Here is a 17323-nt window from a genome sequence, read left to right as displayed (position 1 = left end):
AGGAGCTAGCTTGAACTAGCATAAAACTCACAGCCCAACATGAAAGTAGGAGGCAGAAGACTTGACTAGGCAGGAACATAGTGTAGGCTTCCAGATGTAGCAACCATACGGCAGGCAGCATCATAGTACAAACTTTTTGTGCCACCCCATTCAAGCCATCACGTATGTATCACTGCCACTTTGACACTACTCTCTGTTACTCTCATGCAGGTGCAGTGGCAACAAGGGGAGATGGAGGAAAGAGCTTGTTCTCCATTACAATTAGTATTTTCATCATCAGAAGAAAAAAGAATAATTCCGTTTTTGAGAGACTGTCCCAAATGAAGGCTAGTCCAAATAACTTGCACTCAGTTTTAATAATATTTTGTATGTGTTAAAAAAAATCTTTTCCACTTGACTGTTCCATTAATGTGTTTTGTAAACTTTGAAACCCTCTCTAAACCCTTATCAGAGCTGTTGCAGCAACTACTTCCTCCATCCCTTAAGAGCACTCGACCTTGCCCAGATCAACAAGCTCCAGAGCAAAAGACAGCTCTATTTCCTTGAAACCTCTTTATTTTTTTCTGCCACACAGTGAAAAAATGGCCTGAAGTATCATCTGAAAAAGCAGAACTGCCAAAATCCACCAAGGAAAAAAAAAATCAGTAAAGCAATGGCTACCTCCAAGACTTTTCTCATGAAGCCTATCTGCTTTGGGGAGAAGAGGAAGAATACTGTGCTCAACCTGGCCAAATTCTTTCTTCAGGCAATCCCCAACCCTTCACTCCGCAGGTTTCTCAACCTGGAATTCCTTCTACCAGAAAAAAAAACTTTGGTTTTGTGATTCAAAATGTAGCTGAAAATGTCAATACCTGGAAATTACAAATTACATTTACTTTAAATCATGTAAAAATGTGTCTGAAGATCCCTTCTTGAGTGAGAGGAAGGGAAAAGTTTGTCTTCTTTGTATTTTATCTTATTTTGAAAAAAATATAAAAGAAGCAGGGAAAAGGGTGGAGAGGACGAAGCTGGGAGCACTGAAAGTGTACTGCTTTTCAAACTTCAGCCACTTCACCATTCTGCCTGGGGCCCAGCCCAGCAAAAGGGCGTTTGTGCTCAGGCAGATACAGAGGAGTTTGACAAACAACCACTCAGAGTTCCTCAGAATCAGGAAACCAAAAAAGCAAAAGATGACAAATATTTTTACAGATCATACTTCTGCTTCATTCTTTTTAACACATTGTAATTAAAAAACGTTTATTGAGAGGCAGTAAGGGGTTGGTGTGTAAAATAAATCTTTTAAAGACAAACAGTTCACCTGCCTTACATTGTTTTTAAAAATACAGATTGTGAGATTTCAAATAGCATTTTGAATTAAGACATATGGTTTTTTTCTGCTAACAAGAGCTTTGCAAAGAGCTTACTTCATTCAAAAGCAAGTTTAAGAAAATAAGGCCCCACTGAAATAAAGCCCTTATCAATGATAGAGCCTCTGAGAGCTTGTCTTAATTCCTGAAATGCCCATTGGAAATCACTCCTCAGAATTAAGAGATAGAAAGGATTACTAGCAGGCGTGTACATTATGAGAGAGACCTGTGGTCCTGTTCTGTCTCTGGCACTTACAAACTGCATGACGTTTACCCAACTTAACGACACTTTTGATGTTTCAGTCTCTCCTCATTTGTAAAGAGGGATAGTAATACTTCCAAAATTGGTGTAAGAATTAAATGAGATAATGTATGAAAAGCACAATGCCAGGCACTCAGTAAACCATATCTATCATTATTATTTATTAGACCACTGACTATGTTCAGTCCTCTAGGAACATGGCAATCTGATATGGGATCTGGGAGAGGAAAGGCTTAGCGGTAGGGATTAACTGGTAGGCCAGTCCTGATGAAGTCCTCTGTGAAGAGCTCTAAACAACCAGAGATCAGCCTGAGAACACTAAGGAAGAGAAAGAGGTGCTGGAGACCCAGGCACAGCGTGACCCAAAGCTACCCCTGTGTCGTTCATTTGCTTAAATGCTCAGCATAATATTTCAAAAATAATATTTTGGAAATATGCCAAATACTCCTCTTAAATATTTTTGATAGGCTGGGGCCTAAATATAGGCTGTGAAGAGAGGGAGGAAATCCAATCAATTTTTTGGATCCTAACACTCCTTAAATTGTTCCTGACCATGGGCATGTGAAGAATGCTCCTTCAAAGCAAATTTGAATGCTATGAACAGTACTTATTTTCAAACTCAGAGAAATCTCAGTGGTCTTCCTTCCATCTCTCACTGAGACGAGACGATACTGTCAAAACTGACAGACAGATTGCCCCTGGAGTCCAAATCACCAGCACATTCATGAGGACCAGCAAGTCTATATCACCAACCTACATGAAGGAAAGAAGACGAGTTACAGCCTCTCACACACAAGCCTGGTGCTTAGAAGAAAGCAAAGGAAAGAGAGACACTGAAAAATTTAAACAGCAAGTGATTTTAAAGCAGGATGGCTGGCAAGGGATACAGGACTCTGAAAACTTCCATTAAGGATTTGGAATTTCAAGTTTCACTATTCAGACAAATCAACTTTAGAGGCACAAATTCCCAGAAAACTCAGAATCATCCATGACAACCTTCAGGTCCTGTTTCTCCAGTCTAGTCACTGATGACATTTGTTTGTTCTTTCATCAAGCCTTTAGAATCTGCCCATTTCTTTCCATGACCACTGCCCAAATTCAGGTCCCCACATCCCCTCCCTTCCTTAAAATCCCCCCCTACTCTCTCACATCCAAAGTTATCACAATCATTTCATAATGAATGCAAATTAAATCACAATGAAATACCCCAGCCAGAATGGCCATTATTAAAAAGTCAAAAAGCAATAGATGTTGATTTGGATGTGATGAAAAGGGAACACTTATACACTGTTGGTGGGAATGTAAATTAGTACAACCTCTATGGAAAATAGTATGGAGATTTCTTAAAGAACTAAAAGTAGATCTACCATTCGATCCAGCAATCTCACTACTGGGTATCGATCCCAAGGAAAAGCCATTACATAAAAAAGACACCTGCACACATGTTTATCACAGCATAATGCACAATTGCAAAGATGTGGAATCAACCTAAGTGCCCATCAGAGTGGACAAAGAAAATGTGGTATATATACGGAATACGACTCAGCCATAAAAAATAATTAAATAATGTCTTTTGCAGCAACTTGGATAGAACAGGAGACCATTATCCTAAAGGAAGTAACTCAGGAACAGAAAACCAAATACCACATGTTCTCATTCGTAAGTGGTACCTAAGCTATGGGTATGCAAAGGCATACAGAGTAGTATGATGAACCTTGAAGACTTAGAAGTGGGGAGAGTGGGAGGTGGGGTGAGGGATGAAAAAACACCTACTGGGTGCACTGGGTACAATGGATACTATTCAAGTGACAGGTGCACTAAAATCCCAGACTTCACAACTATACGATTCATCCATGTAAGCAAAAACCACTTTGTGCCCCTAAATTTTTTTTTAAAAAGTAACAATTATTTCATGTTTTCTTTCCAGTCTTCCTTCTCCTCTTTAAAGGAAAAGTCTTCTTTAAAAAAAGTCTCTAAAAATCCTCCTATATGAGAAATTGTAGCAGGATTCTCAACTAGAATACAAGAAGTATTTACCTTAGAACATGTTGAAGACTGCTGAGGTGGCCCTAAGGGGACTGGGAGGAGGGAGGTTGACTGGCATGAGGAATTGAAAATAACTCTTGTAAAATCACTTATCCTCAGAGAAGAGAAGCACTCACATAAAAGCTTGGCCTTCTAATAAAGCTTCAGTGTTAGGAGGGAGAGCAGTCTTTTGGTGTGAAATCCGTTAGTCAAATTTTCCTCTGGCCCAGGCCCCAAGGACTCATAATTAGGTCCCCAAGAAGAAAGTGGCTGAAAATACAAACTAAAACAATTAATGTTAATATAAAGACAGAAAATAGATTCTTGACACAACAGGGAAGGAAACGAAGTGGTTTTGGCGCACTGTGGATTGGCCCAGAGAATGGCACTGGCTCTATAAAACGTCTAGCCTTGGTGGCAGGAGGTGGAAGCTGGCAGTGGTAGGAGGGAATTTCCCAACTTCCCAGAGTCATCAAAATGTTCTTGGCACCTTTGCATTGGCCTTACCAGGATGAGCAATCCCAGTCCCAGCAAAGGGTCATGAACAGCCAAGGCGAAGAGGAACAAGGCAAGCTCTGTGTGTGAGCAAAGAATGCTGCGCTTATCAGCACGTGTCAGACAATCCTGGGCACTCTACAAATTTGGGAGAATTTCTTTGAATGGAACTTACAAGGCCCATGTAAGAGGCTGGGGACATTTATGCTGCTATTGTGGTCCCCTTTTTACCTTCAGGTTGGGATGGCCTGGGAAAATGTGGTATTAATCATAGAACAGTTCACCAGGGAAAAGAAATTAATATTTGTTAATGCCTACAATATGTTAAGTACTATGATAGATACCTTCACATATATCTCCTTTAATCTTTAAAATAACTATAAACCAGGGGCTTTTCCCATCGTTTTAATTAAAGATAAAGAAACTGAGATTCAGGCTGGTTAAACCTACTCAGAATCACATAGCCAGCCAGGATTGCACCTGGCTCACCTGAACGTAGGGTCTTTGTTTTTATTATTATATTTGCACTTGTGTGGCAAAAGCATTTTCCTCAATCACTGCTACCAAATGGACAACATCAGAACATGATTGATTCACCACCATTCTACATTAAGTATTATGTCCTGAATATGCTCTGTTAGCATCACAACAGATGATTAAATATAAACAAAACCAAACTTGGGGACCCATTATGTTATTTCCACAAAACATTTTATCTGCAGGAAAGAAATCAGAGCAAAAGACAACAGTTGGCAGGTCCCAGTCCCAGTGACAGCTGTGAATTGTCTTATCTACACCATCAGTGAAATTGTAGAAGATTTGCATTAAAGCAAATGAGAATGAAATGAACTTGGCCTTGTGCTTATGCAAGCTTCTTGTTAGTGTTCTGCATCTGGGATTCTTGTGTCCACTGGAAACACAATCTGTTCCATTGCATTAAGCATTCTTTGACCTTATGGAAATAAATCCTATTTGAGACAAGCACATATTTGAGTAATCCCAGGATTTACCCACTAATGTCTATGCTTCATTGATGTGGGAACACTCCTAAAGTCAACAAACTTGTGTTTATCTGTGTGAAGTGTGCATAGAAAAGAAAGCCAGTGAGCATTTTAGTGGAAGAAATAAAGAGAAAATGAAGAGGTTGAAGAAAGAGATGTTGGTCCCTTAGATGTCTCAGAGACATCTCAAACTTGTCTCAGTCTAAGCTAAACTCCTCATCTTGTCCACCAGATCTTGTTCCTCTTCCTGGGTGTATTGTCTCAGTAAATGGCTCCAACATTCACCCAGTTGTCCAGTCCTGAAACCAAGCATTGAAAGTGGCTTCTCTCTCCCTTTGTACTCACATCTAGTCATTCAGAGTCCTCTTGTTCCTACCTTCTAGTTATTTCTCTATCCTACCCTTGGACTTCAGTCCCACTCACACTACATGAATTAAAGTCACTGTTATGTCTTTCCTGATTCGCAGAAAATTTTTCCAACTGGTGTCTGCCTAACCTGTGTTTGTCCCCATTAAACCATTCTCCAAAACACGTCAAGGGGAGTATCCTTATTTGTATTTTAATTATGATAAAATACACATAACATAAAAGTAACATCTTAACCATTTTTAAGCATGCATTTCAGTCTACAGCCATACCACTTGTGACTGGCTTATTTCACTTAGCATAATGTCCTCAAGATTCATCCATGTTGTAGCATGTATCAGAATTGCTATCCTTTTTAAAGGCTGAATAATAGTCCATTGTATGTATATATCAGACTTTCTTTATCCATTGATCCATTTATAGATATTTAGGTTGCTCTCATTTTGGTTTTGATTTGCATTTTCCTCATGATTGGTGATGTTGAGTATCTTTTCACATGCTTCATCAGCCATTTATCTATCTTCTTTGGAGAAATGTCTAATGAAGTCCTGTGCTCATGTTTTAAATTGGGTGTTTGTGGGTTTTTCTCATATTAAGGGTAGTATATCACATTTGTCTTCCACCATGATTTTTTATTTCTAAATATAGTTTTATCAGATTTTTTATAAGTTAAGGCCATATTTAAAATGCATAAAAGTACATTGTTCCTTTTATCAATATGAAATGGCAACCTGTTTCTTTTAACGCATTTTGCCCTGAGTTTTATTACTCGTAATTCTAACATTGCTATACTAGATACTTGCTGTTGCTGTTAGTAATTGCCTGGCATATCTTTCTCCTTCCCTGAGTTTTCAAACTCTCAGGGATATTTTAAATTGAGTCTCTTTTCACCATAATATAGCTACATTTTTTAAAGATCTTTTTTAAAAGATCACATAGTATTTTTTTTTTTCTTTTTTTTGAGATGGAGTCTCGCTCTGTCGCCCAGGCTGCAGTGCAGTGGTGCAGTCTTGGCTCACTGCAAGCTCCACCTCCCGGGGTTCACACCATTCTCCTGCCTCAGCCTTCTGAGTAGCTGGGTCTACAGGCGCCCGCCACCATGCCCGGCTAATTTTTTGTATTTTTAGTAGAGACGGGGTTTCACCCTGTTAGCCAGGATGGTCTCGATCTCCTGACCTCATGATCCAACTACCTCGGCCTCCCAAAGTGCTGGGATTATAGGTGTGAGCCACCATGCCCAGCCTACAAGATCTCATAGTATCTTTTTTAAAAGATCTTATAAAACAAATATCTTATTCAAAAAACTTGATGGCAAGGATACAGATATGACCAGGAAAGAAGGGCCCTACTACTCTTACAGGGGCAATCAACCTGTCCACATTTACTCTGATTACTGTCACATGTATGCTTGTAGCTAATAAATTATTTTGTATTTTCTCCTTACTATGCTTTCTGTTTCTTTCTATTCTTTCTTTTTTGATAAATTCTGTTATATTAGTCTAGTTTACTTTGTTACATATATTTGTGTTGAATATCTTGAAAAGAACAGTTATATATTTCATGAAATTTTAGTCTGAGCTTGTTACTAAATGCATCTTTCTCCTATTGCTTGTTAAATCAATAAATATTTTTATTCACTAATGTGTTTTAACAACTTACTTGCTTATCATTATTTCTTGCTGGAGTATATACTTTAGAAGCTTTTTTGTCAAGGGTGTATGTGTGACAAATTCCAGTTATTCTTATCATCTGAAAAGTTTTTTTTGTTTTTTTTTTTTGTGTTTTTTTTGAGATGGAGTCTTGCTCTGTGGCCCAGGTTGGAGTGCAGTGGTGCAATCTCGGCTCACGGCAACCTCCGCCTCCCGGGTTCAAACAATTCTCCTGCCTCAGCCTCCCGAGTAGCTGGGATTACAGGCACCACCACACCCAGCTAATTTTTGTATTTTTAGTAGAGATGACGTTTCACCACGTTGCTCAGGCTGGTCTCCAACTGACCTCATGATCTGCCCACCTCAGCCTCCGGAAGTGCTGGAATCACAGGCGTGAGCTACCACACCCGGCCAAAGATCTTTAACCCTAATTTCTGATGCACGATTTAGAATAATAAATATTTCTGTATTAAAGGATGTTATTCTCTGAGTATTTTAGATATTGCCTTGTTGTTATATGGCATCTAATATTGCTAATAGAAAACATGACATTATTTTAATGTTTATTCTTTTACTCTGTATCGGGGTCCCCAACCCCCAGGCCATAGACCTGTAGGAACAAGGGCACACAGCAGGAGGAGAGTAGCAGGTGAGCCAGCAAAGCCTCATCTGTATTTACAGCTGCTCTCCAATGCTTGCATTACCACCTAAGCTCTGCCTCCTGTCAGATCAGTCAGTGGAGGCATTCATAGGAGCACAAATCCTATTGTGAACTGTGTATGTGAGTGATCCAAGTTGCACACTCCTTATGAGAATCTAATGCCTGAAGATCTGTCACTGTCTCCCATCACCCCCAGATGGGACCATCTAGTTGCAGGAAAACAAGCTCAGGGCTCCCACTGATTCTACATTATAGTGAGTTGTATAATTATTTCATTATATATTGCAATGTAATAATAATAGAAATAAAGTAAAATAAATGTTAAAGCACTTGAATCATCCCAAAATCATCCCCTCTCCCATCCGTGGAAAAATTGTCTTCCATGAAACTTGTCCCTGGTGCCAAAAAGGTTGGGAACTGCTGATTAATATCATATGTCTGACAGAATTTAGGGGTGCTCTCATTGTATCTAATGTTCCAAAGTTTAGGCATAGTATCTATGAACAAATTTTTTTGCCTCTTTATTACTTCATGGGATTTTTTTCAACTCAAGGATTCATATCTCTATTTCCTTCTGGAAAATTCTCATTCATATATTGGCCATTCAAAATTCTCTCCTATGTATTTTATTAAATATATACTGAATCTTCTGAATCCATTCTCATGATCTCTTAACCTTTCTTTGCTATTTCTCTTCTCTGTTTCTTCGTGCTGTGTTCTAAGAGACTTCATTAGGTTGATCTTCAAGTTTGGTAATTTGTTCTCCAGCTTATTCTACAGTTGCCATTTCCTACTTTGTCTCTTAGATAATCACATATTTATTTTCAAGTTCTTTCTTTATTCCTGCATTAGTTATAACTGCTCAAGTATCAGTTATTCCATTTACGGTGTTTGTTGTATCTTCAATGATGTTGCTCTTCCTCAAGTACTTTCTAATTCTCTTACACTCATCTTTCACAGGTTTCTCCTACATGTATTCTGGGTTGTGACAGTCTCCTGATACATGTTCCTTCAGTTGCCTCATCCCCAGCCCTGTATCAGAGAGACCTCCAGACCAGGCTGAGACCAGGTACACAAAGGATTGCATCATTTCCAGATGGTTTGTACTTTCCCTCCTTAGACACTCTTAGCATGAGGCATTTAAAAAAATAGGTAGAGATCAATCTCTCTAATCCAAGACAACTGGTGTCCTTATGGAAGAAATGGCATCTGAAGAGGCAAAGACACACACAGAGAAAAGGCAGTGTGAGGACACAGAGAGAACGTCATCTACCAGCCAAGGAGTGTCTGAGACCACCAGAAGCTAGGAAAGAGGCATGGAACAGATGATCCCTCACAGCCCTCAGAAAGAACCAACCCTGCTCACACCTTGGTCTTGGACTTCCAGCCTTCAGAACTGCAAGGCAATACATTTCTTTTGTTTAATCCACCCACAACATTTCTGTTGTGGTACTTTGTTTCTGTGTGGCAGAGGAACTCTGGACCCTGCTGAGAACAGGTAGCCCCTCTCAGCCCCAGCCATGGGCAGACAGAATGGTGTCAGTCCTGCCTCCAAATGTTGAAAGGCTCCAGTTCCACAATCCCAGTGCCCTAGAAGCCCAGTGGATTTAGGCCCTTATTACTATCATGGATTCTTGTCTACTTCTTCTCCCCTCACTTTTTGGCAAGCTTCTGGATTTCTGATTTTTATTTCCCTTTTCTTATTTTTAAGCATGAGATGTATTTAGTAATACAATTTTAATATACTGATATCAACTCCATATGATAGAGTGGAAAGGGAAATATCTGCCTGCGTTCAACTTGCCATCTTCAGGTAAATGGAATGACCAGTCCAAGCACAAATCTAGCTGCTCTTTCCAGTATGAGTCCCTTCACTGCTCCCATATGCTTTTGAATAAGTCAAAAGATGTATTTATGGCTTCAAAGATTATACGGCCTAGATTCTGCCAAACTTTTCTGACTCATCTCTCACTGTTTCCTAACTTACAGTCTAAGACACAGTCATGAGTTTCATCTCCAGGCTTCATGTGCTGTTCTCTCTGTGTGGAACACTTTTCTCCATTCATTTTAGGTCTCAACAAACCTAGGAGTCAATTCCTCCAGGAAGCTCTGTACGGCAAACAAAAATCAGATTAGGTGTCCCTCCTAAGAGTAGCCTTAGCTCCCCTTGTAGTTATTCCATTACAGCCCTTACCACTCTGTCCTTGATATCCAGATTGCATGACTGTTACTCACTCTGGACTGGATACTCCATGAGGGCTGGGGCCATTCATGCCTCAGTGGCCAGCACAGTGGCTGGCTCATGGTAGGAATTCAGTGTGTTTTAATAAATAAAACATGCATGCTGCCAAGAAAGGAAGTTGGAGAGAGAGTTAGGGAAGACATTACGAAGAATTGAAGGGAAAAAAGATCTGGAGACTCAAGAGGGTCTCAGACAATTGCCTTTATTAATGAAAAGTCATCTTTTGTGTTGAAAGACTTTGAGATCCATCTGCCATTGCTTTACCCCAGCTGCTCTCTCTCTTGCTCACTCTCAGTTTTCAAAGAATGCATTTCTTTTTCACTGGATTTCTCAACTCAATCATTTTACTAGAGCTGCCATAACAAAGTACCACAACAGAAATGTTGTGGGTGGCTTTAAAAAAAGAAATTTACTGCCTTGCAGTTCTGAAGGCTAGAAGTCCAAGACCAAGGTGTCAGCAGGGTTGGTTCTTTCTGAGGGCTGTGAGGGATCATCTGTTCCATGCCTCTTTCCTAGCCTCTGGTGGTCTCAGACACTCCTTGGCTGGCAGATGATGTTCTCTCTGTGTCCTCACAGTGCCTTTTCTCTGCATATGTTTCTGCCTCTTCAGATGCCATTTCTTCCATAAGGACATTAGTCATCTTGGATTAGAGAGATTAGTCTCTACCAATTTTTTTAAATGCCTCATGCTAAGAGTGTCTAAGGAGGGAAAATGCAAACTGTTTTATTGCTGAAATTACCTTCAACAGAAATAATTTTGATGGCACATGAGTCACTTCAACACACTTGTTTTCTACAAAGTTGCTCTCTGCAAGGGGAACAATGGAAATATAAAAACCCTGGTGATATATTCTATTACCACGTCAGTGACAAATCTTGATAAACTGGGTTTGGCTTGTCTGAAAGCTAAAGAAAGAACTACTTTTAAGTACAGTTTCCTTCACAAATAACAGCCATTTAAGTATTTATGTCAGTATCTATTTATTCTCTAGAAACAGGTTTTGTCAAATGAACAGAAAAAAATTACTTTCAACTGTTACATTTTAGAATTCAATTACAGTGCCCTTGATTTTGAAGTCGGTAACGTACTGGGTTGCTGATCTTGGCACTGTGCATTCCAGCTATTGTTATTCTACAGCTTTGTCAACCAAAATGAACACTTCATTCACCTATTAGTATTTTTCAGCAATAATGGAGATACAAATTTACCCAAGGCAGATGACTTTTTGCTTAACTGCTAATGGAGTAGAGTATTATTTTGATAGTCCAAAAAAAAAATTATCCTTCAAGATCCAAAGGTGATAAACCTGGGAGAGACTGGTTGGGTTCAAGAATAATCTAAAATTTTATATCAGGATCCAGGTGAATTCAAAGTATCACATCACCTCACTTTTACCCCCTCTTGGCCTTTCCCAGACTTAATTTAATCTCCCCAGCATGTGACTCCTGAGTATATACCTTAAGCCCAGGTCGGACTTTCCTTCTCAGCCTTCACCATGAGGACCAGCTCCTAGCAAGATCTCTAACCTCGCCTTTCAAAGTCACATACTAGGAAATAACAGAAAGATTTATTCACATTGAGATGTAAAAAAATACTGATAAGTTAAATGTATTATAAAAGAGACTCAAGTCTAGGTCAAAGAAGTGAAGAAATTCTTTTCGGAATTTTAAGTCAAGCGGGGGCGTTTGTTTGGAGAGTTGGAATTCCCAAGAACCCTAAAAGTCATGCACTTTTTCTACATGTTAGGTTAAAACTTACCTATTTTCAAGAGGATTTGCCCCCCTGCTTCAGATATATGGCCTGTACAATGATTACTTGGAGCACTAGGCTTATCTCTGCTGACACAGAAAGAAGTTCAACTTACTTGGTAGATTTTCATCAATACTATAACTGTGGCCCATGAGATATAAAATAAAATATAAAACAGGAGAAAGGGATTTGATTAGTGCTACTCCCACAAAAAGGAAAATGTTATGAAGAGGAAAGAGGAGAGCAGAATTCAAGTAACTCTAGTCACATGGCAAGAAAATAAAAAAAAATTAGCTGCAACCTGGACAGGGGGTACCCAATTTGATTTACCGAAGTAAAGTGATTTCAAAAAGGTTGAAGAGACAACCAGATATTACTTTTGATGGGGTACTCCACTAAGGAATTTGTCTTGCTGTAATCTCACTCAAACAAACACACACACACACACACACACACACACACACACCCATTAGAGTTTGCTTCTGGATTAAACAATCGATTTATAGAAAAAAACATATTAAATGACACCATGTCACCATGGAGATCAATTCAGCACAGTCTATACTGGGAAACTCTATAGAACAAGTGACCCATTTTCTTCAACAAATAAATATCAAGGAAAAAAATAAGAAATGAAGAAGCAAACTGACAGGTTAAGAGACTTAAGAAGAACATCAACCAATCACAAAAATCTTATTTAAATACAGACTTAGACAAACTAAGAAATAATAATGATTCATGTAAGTCAATTTGAAACCTGAACTCTGTCTAAATATTCCATGATATTTGAAAATTGTTATTAATCTTAGGTGAGATAATGGCATCATGAATCTTTTTAGTTTTAAGGCTTTACCTCCTTCTAAAGACATGTGAATGACCTAAGTGGGCTGTAAAATGACGTAGTGTCTGGGATTGGCTTCTTAATATTAAACAGGGTAGAAGGAAATGGGTGGAAGTATAGGTTATGAAGTAATAATTATAAAATCTAGTTAATGAGTCTATTCTGCTCATTATGCCTTTCTGTCTCCTTTTGTATTTGTCTAAATTTTTCCAATAAAAGGAGGTTAAAATATTGAAAGAATTTACAATGAAAGTTTGGAGATGAAAAAGAAACTTGAGATAGATACAGGGCACACATAATGTGATTGGTTACAAAACCAAATGCCGGTTAAAAAGTTTAGGGTGTTGATACAGCAGATACTGCCTGATTCAACTCAGCCTGTTCACCTGTGATTACTGAAGAATCGTTCCGTAACCCAGTCTTGAATTTGCATTGCAGTCTGTTCTAGGATTCCTTTTTATTTCAATTTGAAATGTATGATTGACATCTGATTTGATATTTTAATTTTAAAAGTATAAAATCATTTGATTTGTTTCTGAATGCATTTGAAAGTTGAGAACCTGATTTACTTGAGTTATGAATCCTTTATCAGATATAGAACAGTTGCTTAAGAACTCGGAAAGATGATACCAGCAAGGACATTTGAAGTGTTTGAGAAAATCAAGGTACTTATGTTCTATATGTATCTTTTTAATGTTTAAAGGAATTCGACTTACTAAAATTTTAATGGGGTCAAGTATATAATTAATCTGTAATCAAAGAACGTGTAGAAATAATTATTTTATTTACAGAAATTTTATTTAATTTATAAATAGAATACAAATTTGGAGGCTGAACTTAATAGCTTAAGAAAAATGTTTTGTAATTGGCAACTTTAATAAAATAAATATTAACTTAAGACCCAGGTAACCACAGATAGTCCTTTCCAAACACAAAAGCCTCTCCAGAAGCTAAAATACTTAAATGACACTGTTACTGTGACTTCACACAGACAGAATCAGAGCAAAACATCTTAAAAATACTACTTGCTAGCAAAAAAAAAAAAAAAAGAGCACATGGGGACATTTACACCTCATTTCTTCATGAGGTTGTGTCTCTATGAGATCACAACAACCAAAGAAGAGAATAACAAATACATTTATTTTTATTATATGAATAATAAGAAATAAATGGTTGGACTAATTTATTCTTAATTTTCAGGATCAGATTGACAAGTGAAACCAATAGATCAGTGTTTTCAGAGTACAGGTAAAGATCCATTAGTAGACTGTGAAATTGATTTCATGGGTCACTATGAATTCTCTTTCATGAAACTTCTATCTGGTTGAATTTACTAGGCAGTTATATATATGTTTCTCATTGAGGATGATGTTCAAAACAGCTTGAAAGCCACTGCCTTCAACTTCTAGGCCTCTTTTAAAGTCCCTTCATAGCATTTTTTCTAAAATATAAATGTGTTATTTTTCTAATTATAATTTTTTTTCAAAAACAGATTGTGAGACATTCTAATTATAAATGTGAAACACGTGTTTTTTATTGTTCCATTACAGAAATGTATAATAAAGTTTTTTTAATCACCTATAATCCCATCACTCATTGCGTTTCAAAAATACGTTTTATAGATACTTTTATCCACCAAATTTTCTCTAAAGTATTGTATATGGGGAAGTAAAATACTTGATAAATCTTAAGGTAAAAGATAAAACACAGAGAGGCCCTGAACCGAGCAGACTTATTCTGTGTGGAACAGAACTTATTCTGTTCTCATTTCTGTTGCCCAGAGTAATGAGTGAAGTTTTTAAGAACAGGATGGGTGTGAAGCCAGTAACAGTGGTAGAGGGGGTGTGTTTGAAAATGGGACCTTTTCCCTATGACTCTCTCCGGTCACTTTAATAAAATTACTAAATTCATGAAATGTTTGGGTACAAGGGCATTTTTACAAGAATTGCACATTTTGAATTTCTTGGCATTGAACATGAGCGAGGTAGCACATCAAAAGGTAGAAATATGAAGGCAGAGAGGAGCAAAAGGAAATTACTCCCAAGAGTTAGCAAATGTTTTGCAAAAGCGTCTGACTCTTTCAAGGCCAAGATATTTGATTTCAGATTAGGTTTAATCACACTATTGAGGAGCAGGAGATCTGTGGTATCACAGCCTTCCAAAACGGGTGTGTAGGTGTGTATATAAAACATATATATTAGGCAGCACCTGGGTCAGTTCCAACTACTGAGGAGGCTGAGGCAGGGGGATTGCTTGAGTGCAGGAGTTTGAATCTAGCCTGGGGATCAGCGAGATCCCCATCTCAAAAAAAAGTATGCATATACATCCACTTTTTACGAAAGAGGAATAATTCTACATATGTTGCTTTGCTGTCTTCTTTGCCATTTTTTATGTCAGAAAGCACAGGTCTCTGTATGAATAAATAGTGCATGGTATGCACAAACAATGAAGTATTTACAGGTATACATATCAATAAGGATGAATCTTTTTTTTTTCTCTTTTTTTTTTTATTATACTTTAAGTTCTAGGGTACATGTGCATAACGTGCAGGTTTGTTACATATGTATACTTGTGCCATGTTGGTGTGCTGAACCCATCAACTCATCAGCACCCATCAAGTCATCATTTATATCATGTATAACTCCCCAATGCAATTCCTCCCCCCTCCCCCCTCCCCATGATAGGCCCCAGTGTGTGATGTTCCCCTTCCCGAGTCCAAGTGATCTCATTGTTCAGTTCCCACCTATGAGTGAGAACATGCGGTGTTTGGTTTTCTCTTCTTGTGATAGTTTGCTAAGAATGATGGTTTCCAGCTGCATCCATGTCCCTACAAAGGACGCAAACTCATCCTTTTTTATGGCTGCATAGTATTCCGTGGTGTATATGTGCCACATTTTCTTAATCCAGTCTGTCACAGATGGACATTTGGGTTGATTCCAAGTCTTTGCTATTGTGAATAGTGCCGCAATAAACATACGTGTGCATGTGTCTTTGTAGTAGAATAATTTATAATCCTTTGGGTATATACCCAGTAGTGGGATGGCTGGGTCATATGGTACATCTAGTTCTAGATCCTTGAGGAATTGCCATACTGTTTTCCATAATGGTTGAACTAGTTTACAATCCCACCAACAGTGTAAAAGTGTTCCTATATCTCCACATCCTCTCCAACACCTGTTGTTTCCTGATTTTTTAATGATTGCCATTCTAACTGGTGTGAGATGGTATCTCATTGTGGTTTTGATTTGCATTTCTCTGATGGCGAGTGATGATGAGCATTTTTTCATGTGTCTGTTGGCTGTATGAATGTCTTCTTTTGAGAAATGTCTGTTCATATCCTTTGCCCACTTTTTGATGGGGTTGTTTGTTTTTTTCTTGTATATTTGTTTGAGTTCTTTGTAGATTCTGGATATTAGCCCTTTGTCAGATGAGTAGATTGCAAAAATTTTCTCCCATTCTGTAGGTTGCCTGTTCACTCTGATGGTAGTTTCTTTTGCTGTGCAGAAGCTCTTTAGTTTAATTAGATCCCATTTGTCAATTTTGGCTTTTGCTGCCGTTGCTTTTGGTGTTTTAGACATGAAGTCCTTGCCCATGCCTATGTCCTGAATGGTACTACCTAGATTTTCTTCTAGGGTTTTTATGGTATTAGGTCTAACATTTAAGTCTCTAATCCATCTTGAATTAATCTTCGTATAAGGAGTAAAGAAAGGATCCAGTTTTGGCTTTCTACTTATGGCTAGCCAATTTTCCCAGCACCATTTATTAAATAGGGAATCCTTTCTCCATTTCTTGTTTCTCTCAGGTTTGTCAAAGATCAGATGGCTGTAGATGTGTGGTATTATTTCCGAGGACTCTGTTCTGTTCCATTGGTCTATATCTCTGTTTTGGTACCAGTACCATGCTGTTTTGGTTACTGTAGCCTTGTAGTATAGTTTGAAGTCAGGTAGCGTGACGCCTCCAGCTTTGTCCTTTTGACTTAGGATTGTCTTGGCAATGCGGGCTCTTTTTTGGTTCCATATGAACTTTAAAGCAGTTTTGTCCAATTCTGTGAAGAAACTCATTGGTAGCTTGATGGGGATGGCATTGAATCTATAAATAACCTTGGGCAGTATGGCCATTTTCACGATATTGATTCTTCCTATCCATGAGCATGGTATGTTCTTCCATTTGTTTGTGTCCTCTTTTATTTCACTGAGCAGTGGTTTGTAGTTCTCCTTGAAGAGGTCCATGGACTCCATGCCCAGAGCAGCTGGATGCAGAGGAGGAACACCCAGGCTGGAGGCAGCTCGGAACCACTGGTGGTGTGTTTGGTGAGGGTCAGGAGGGTGGGGCAGGCAGGCAGGCAGTATGACCAGAAATAAGGACAAGGCAGGGCAGAGGATATGGTGCAAAAAGGGAGGCGTCTCTGAGGAGGTACCATTTCAGCTGAGACTTGAGTGGAAGAGAGCCAAGCAGAGGGAACAGCAGGGACCAAGGCACATAGGCACACTGGAAGGGACAGGTGGCTAGTGAGGTGAGCAACGCAGCTGCAGATCGGGGCTAGGGAGGTGGGGGATATGGAGGATGGGCGGTCTATGGTGCCCAGGCTTCATACCAGTGGCCGTGAGAGGTCCAGGCAGGAAGGCACTGTCAGAGCCTTCTGGCAAAGGCAGGGAGAGGGTGGTGTGTGTTTAGAGGTCCCAGTC

Source organism: Rhinopithecus roxellana, chromosome 1, assembly GCF_007565055.1.
Source record: "Rhinopithecus roxellana isolate Shanxi Qingling chromosome 1, ASM756505v1, whole genome shotgun sequence".
NCBI lineage: Eukaryota > Metazoa > Chordata > Mammalia > Primates > Cercopithecidae > Rhinopithecus > Rhinopithecus roxellana.
Note: the sequence above shows the minus strand (reverse complement) of the source record.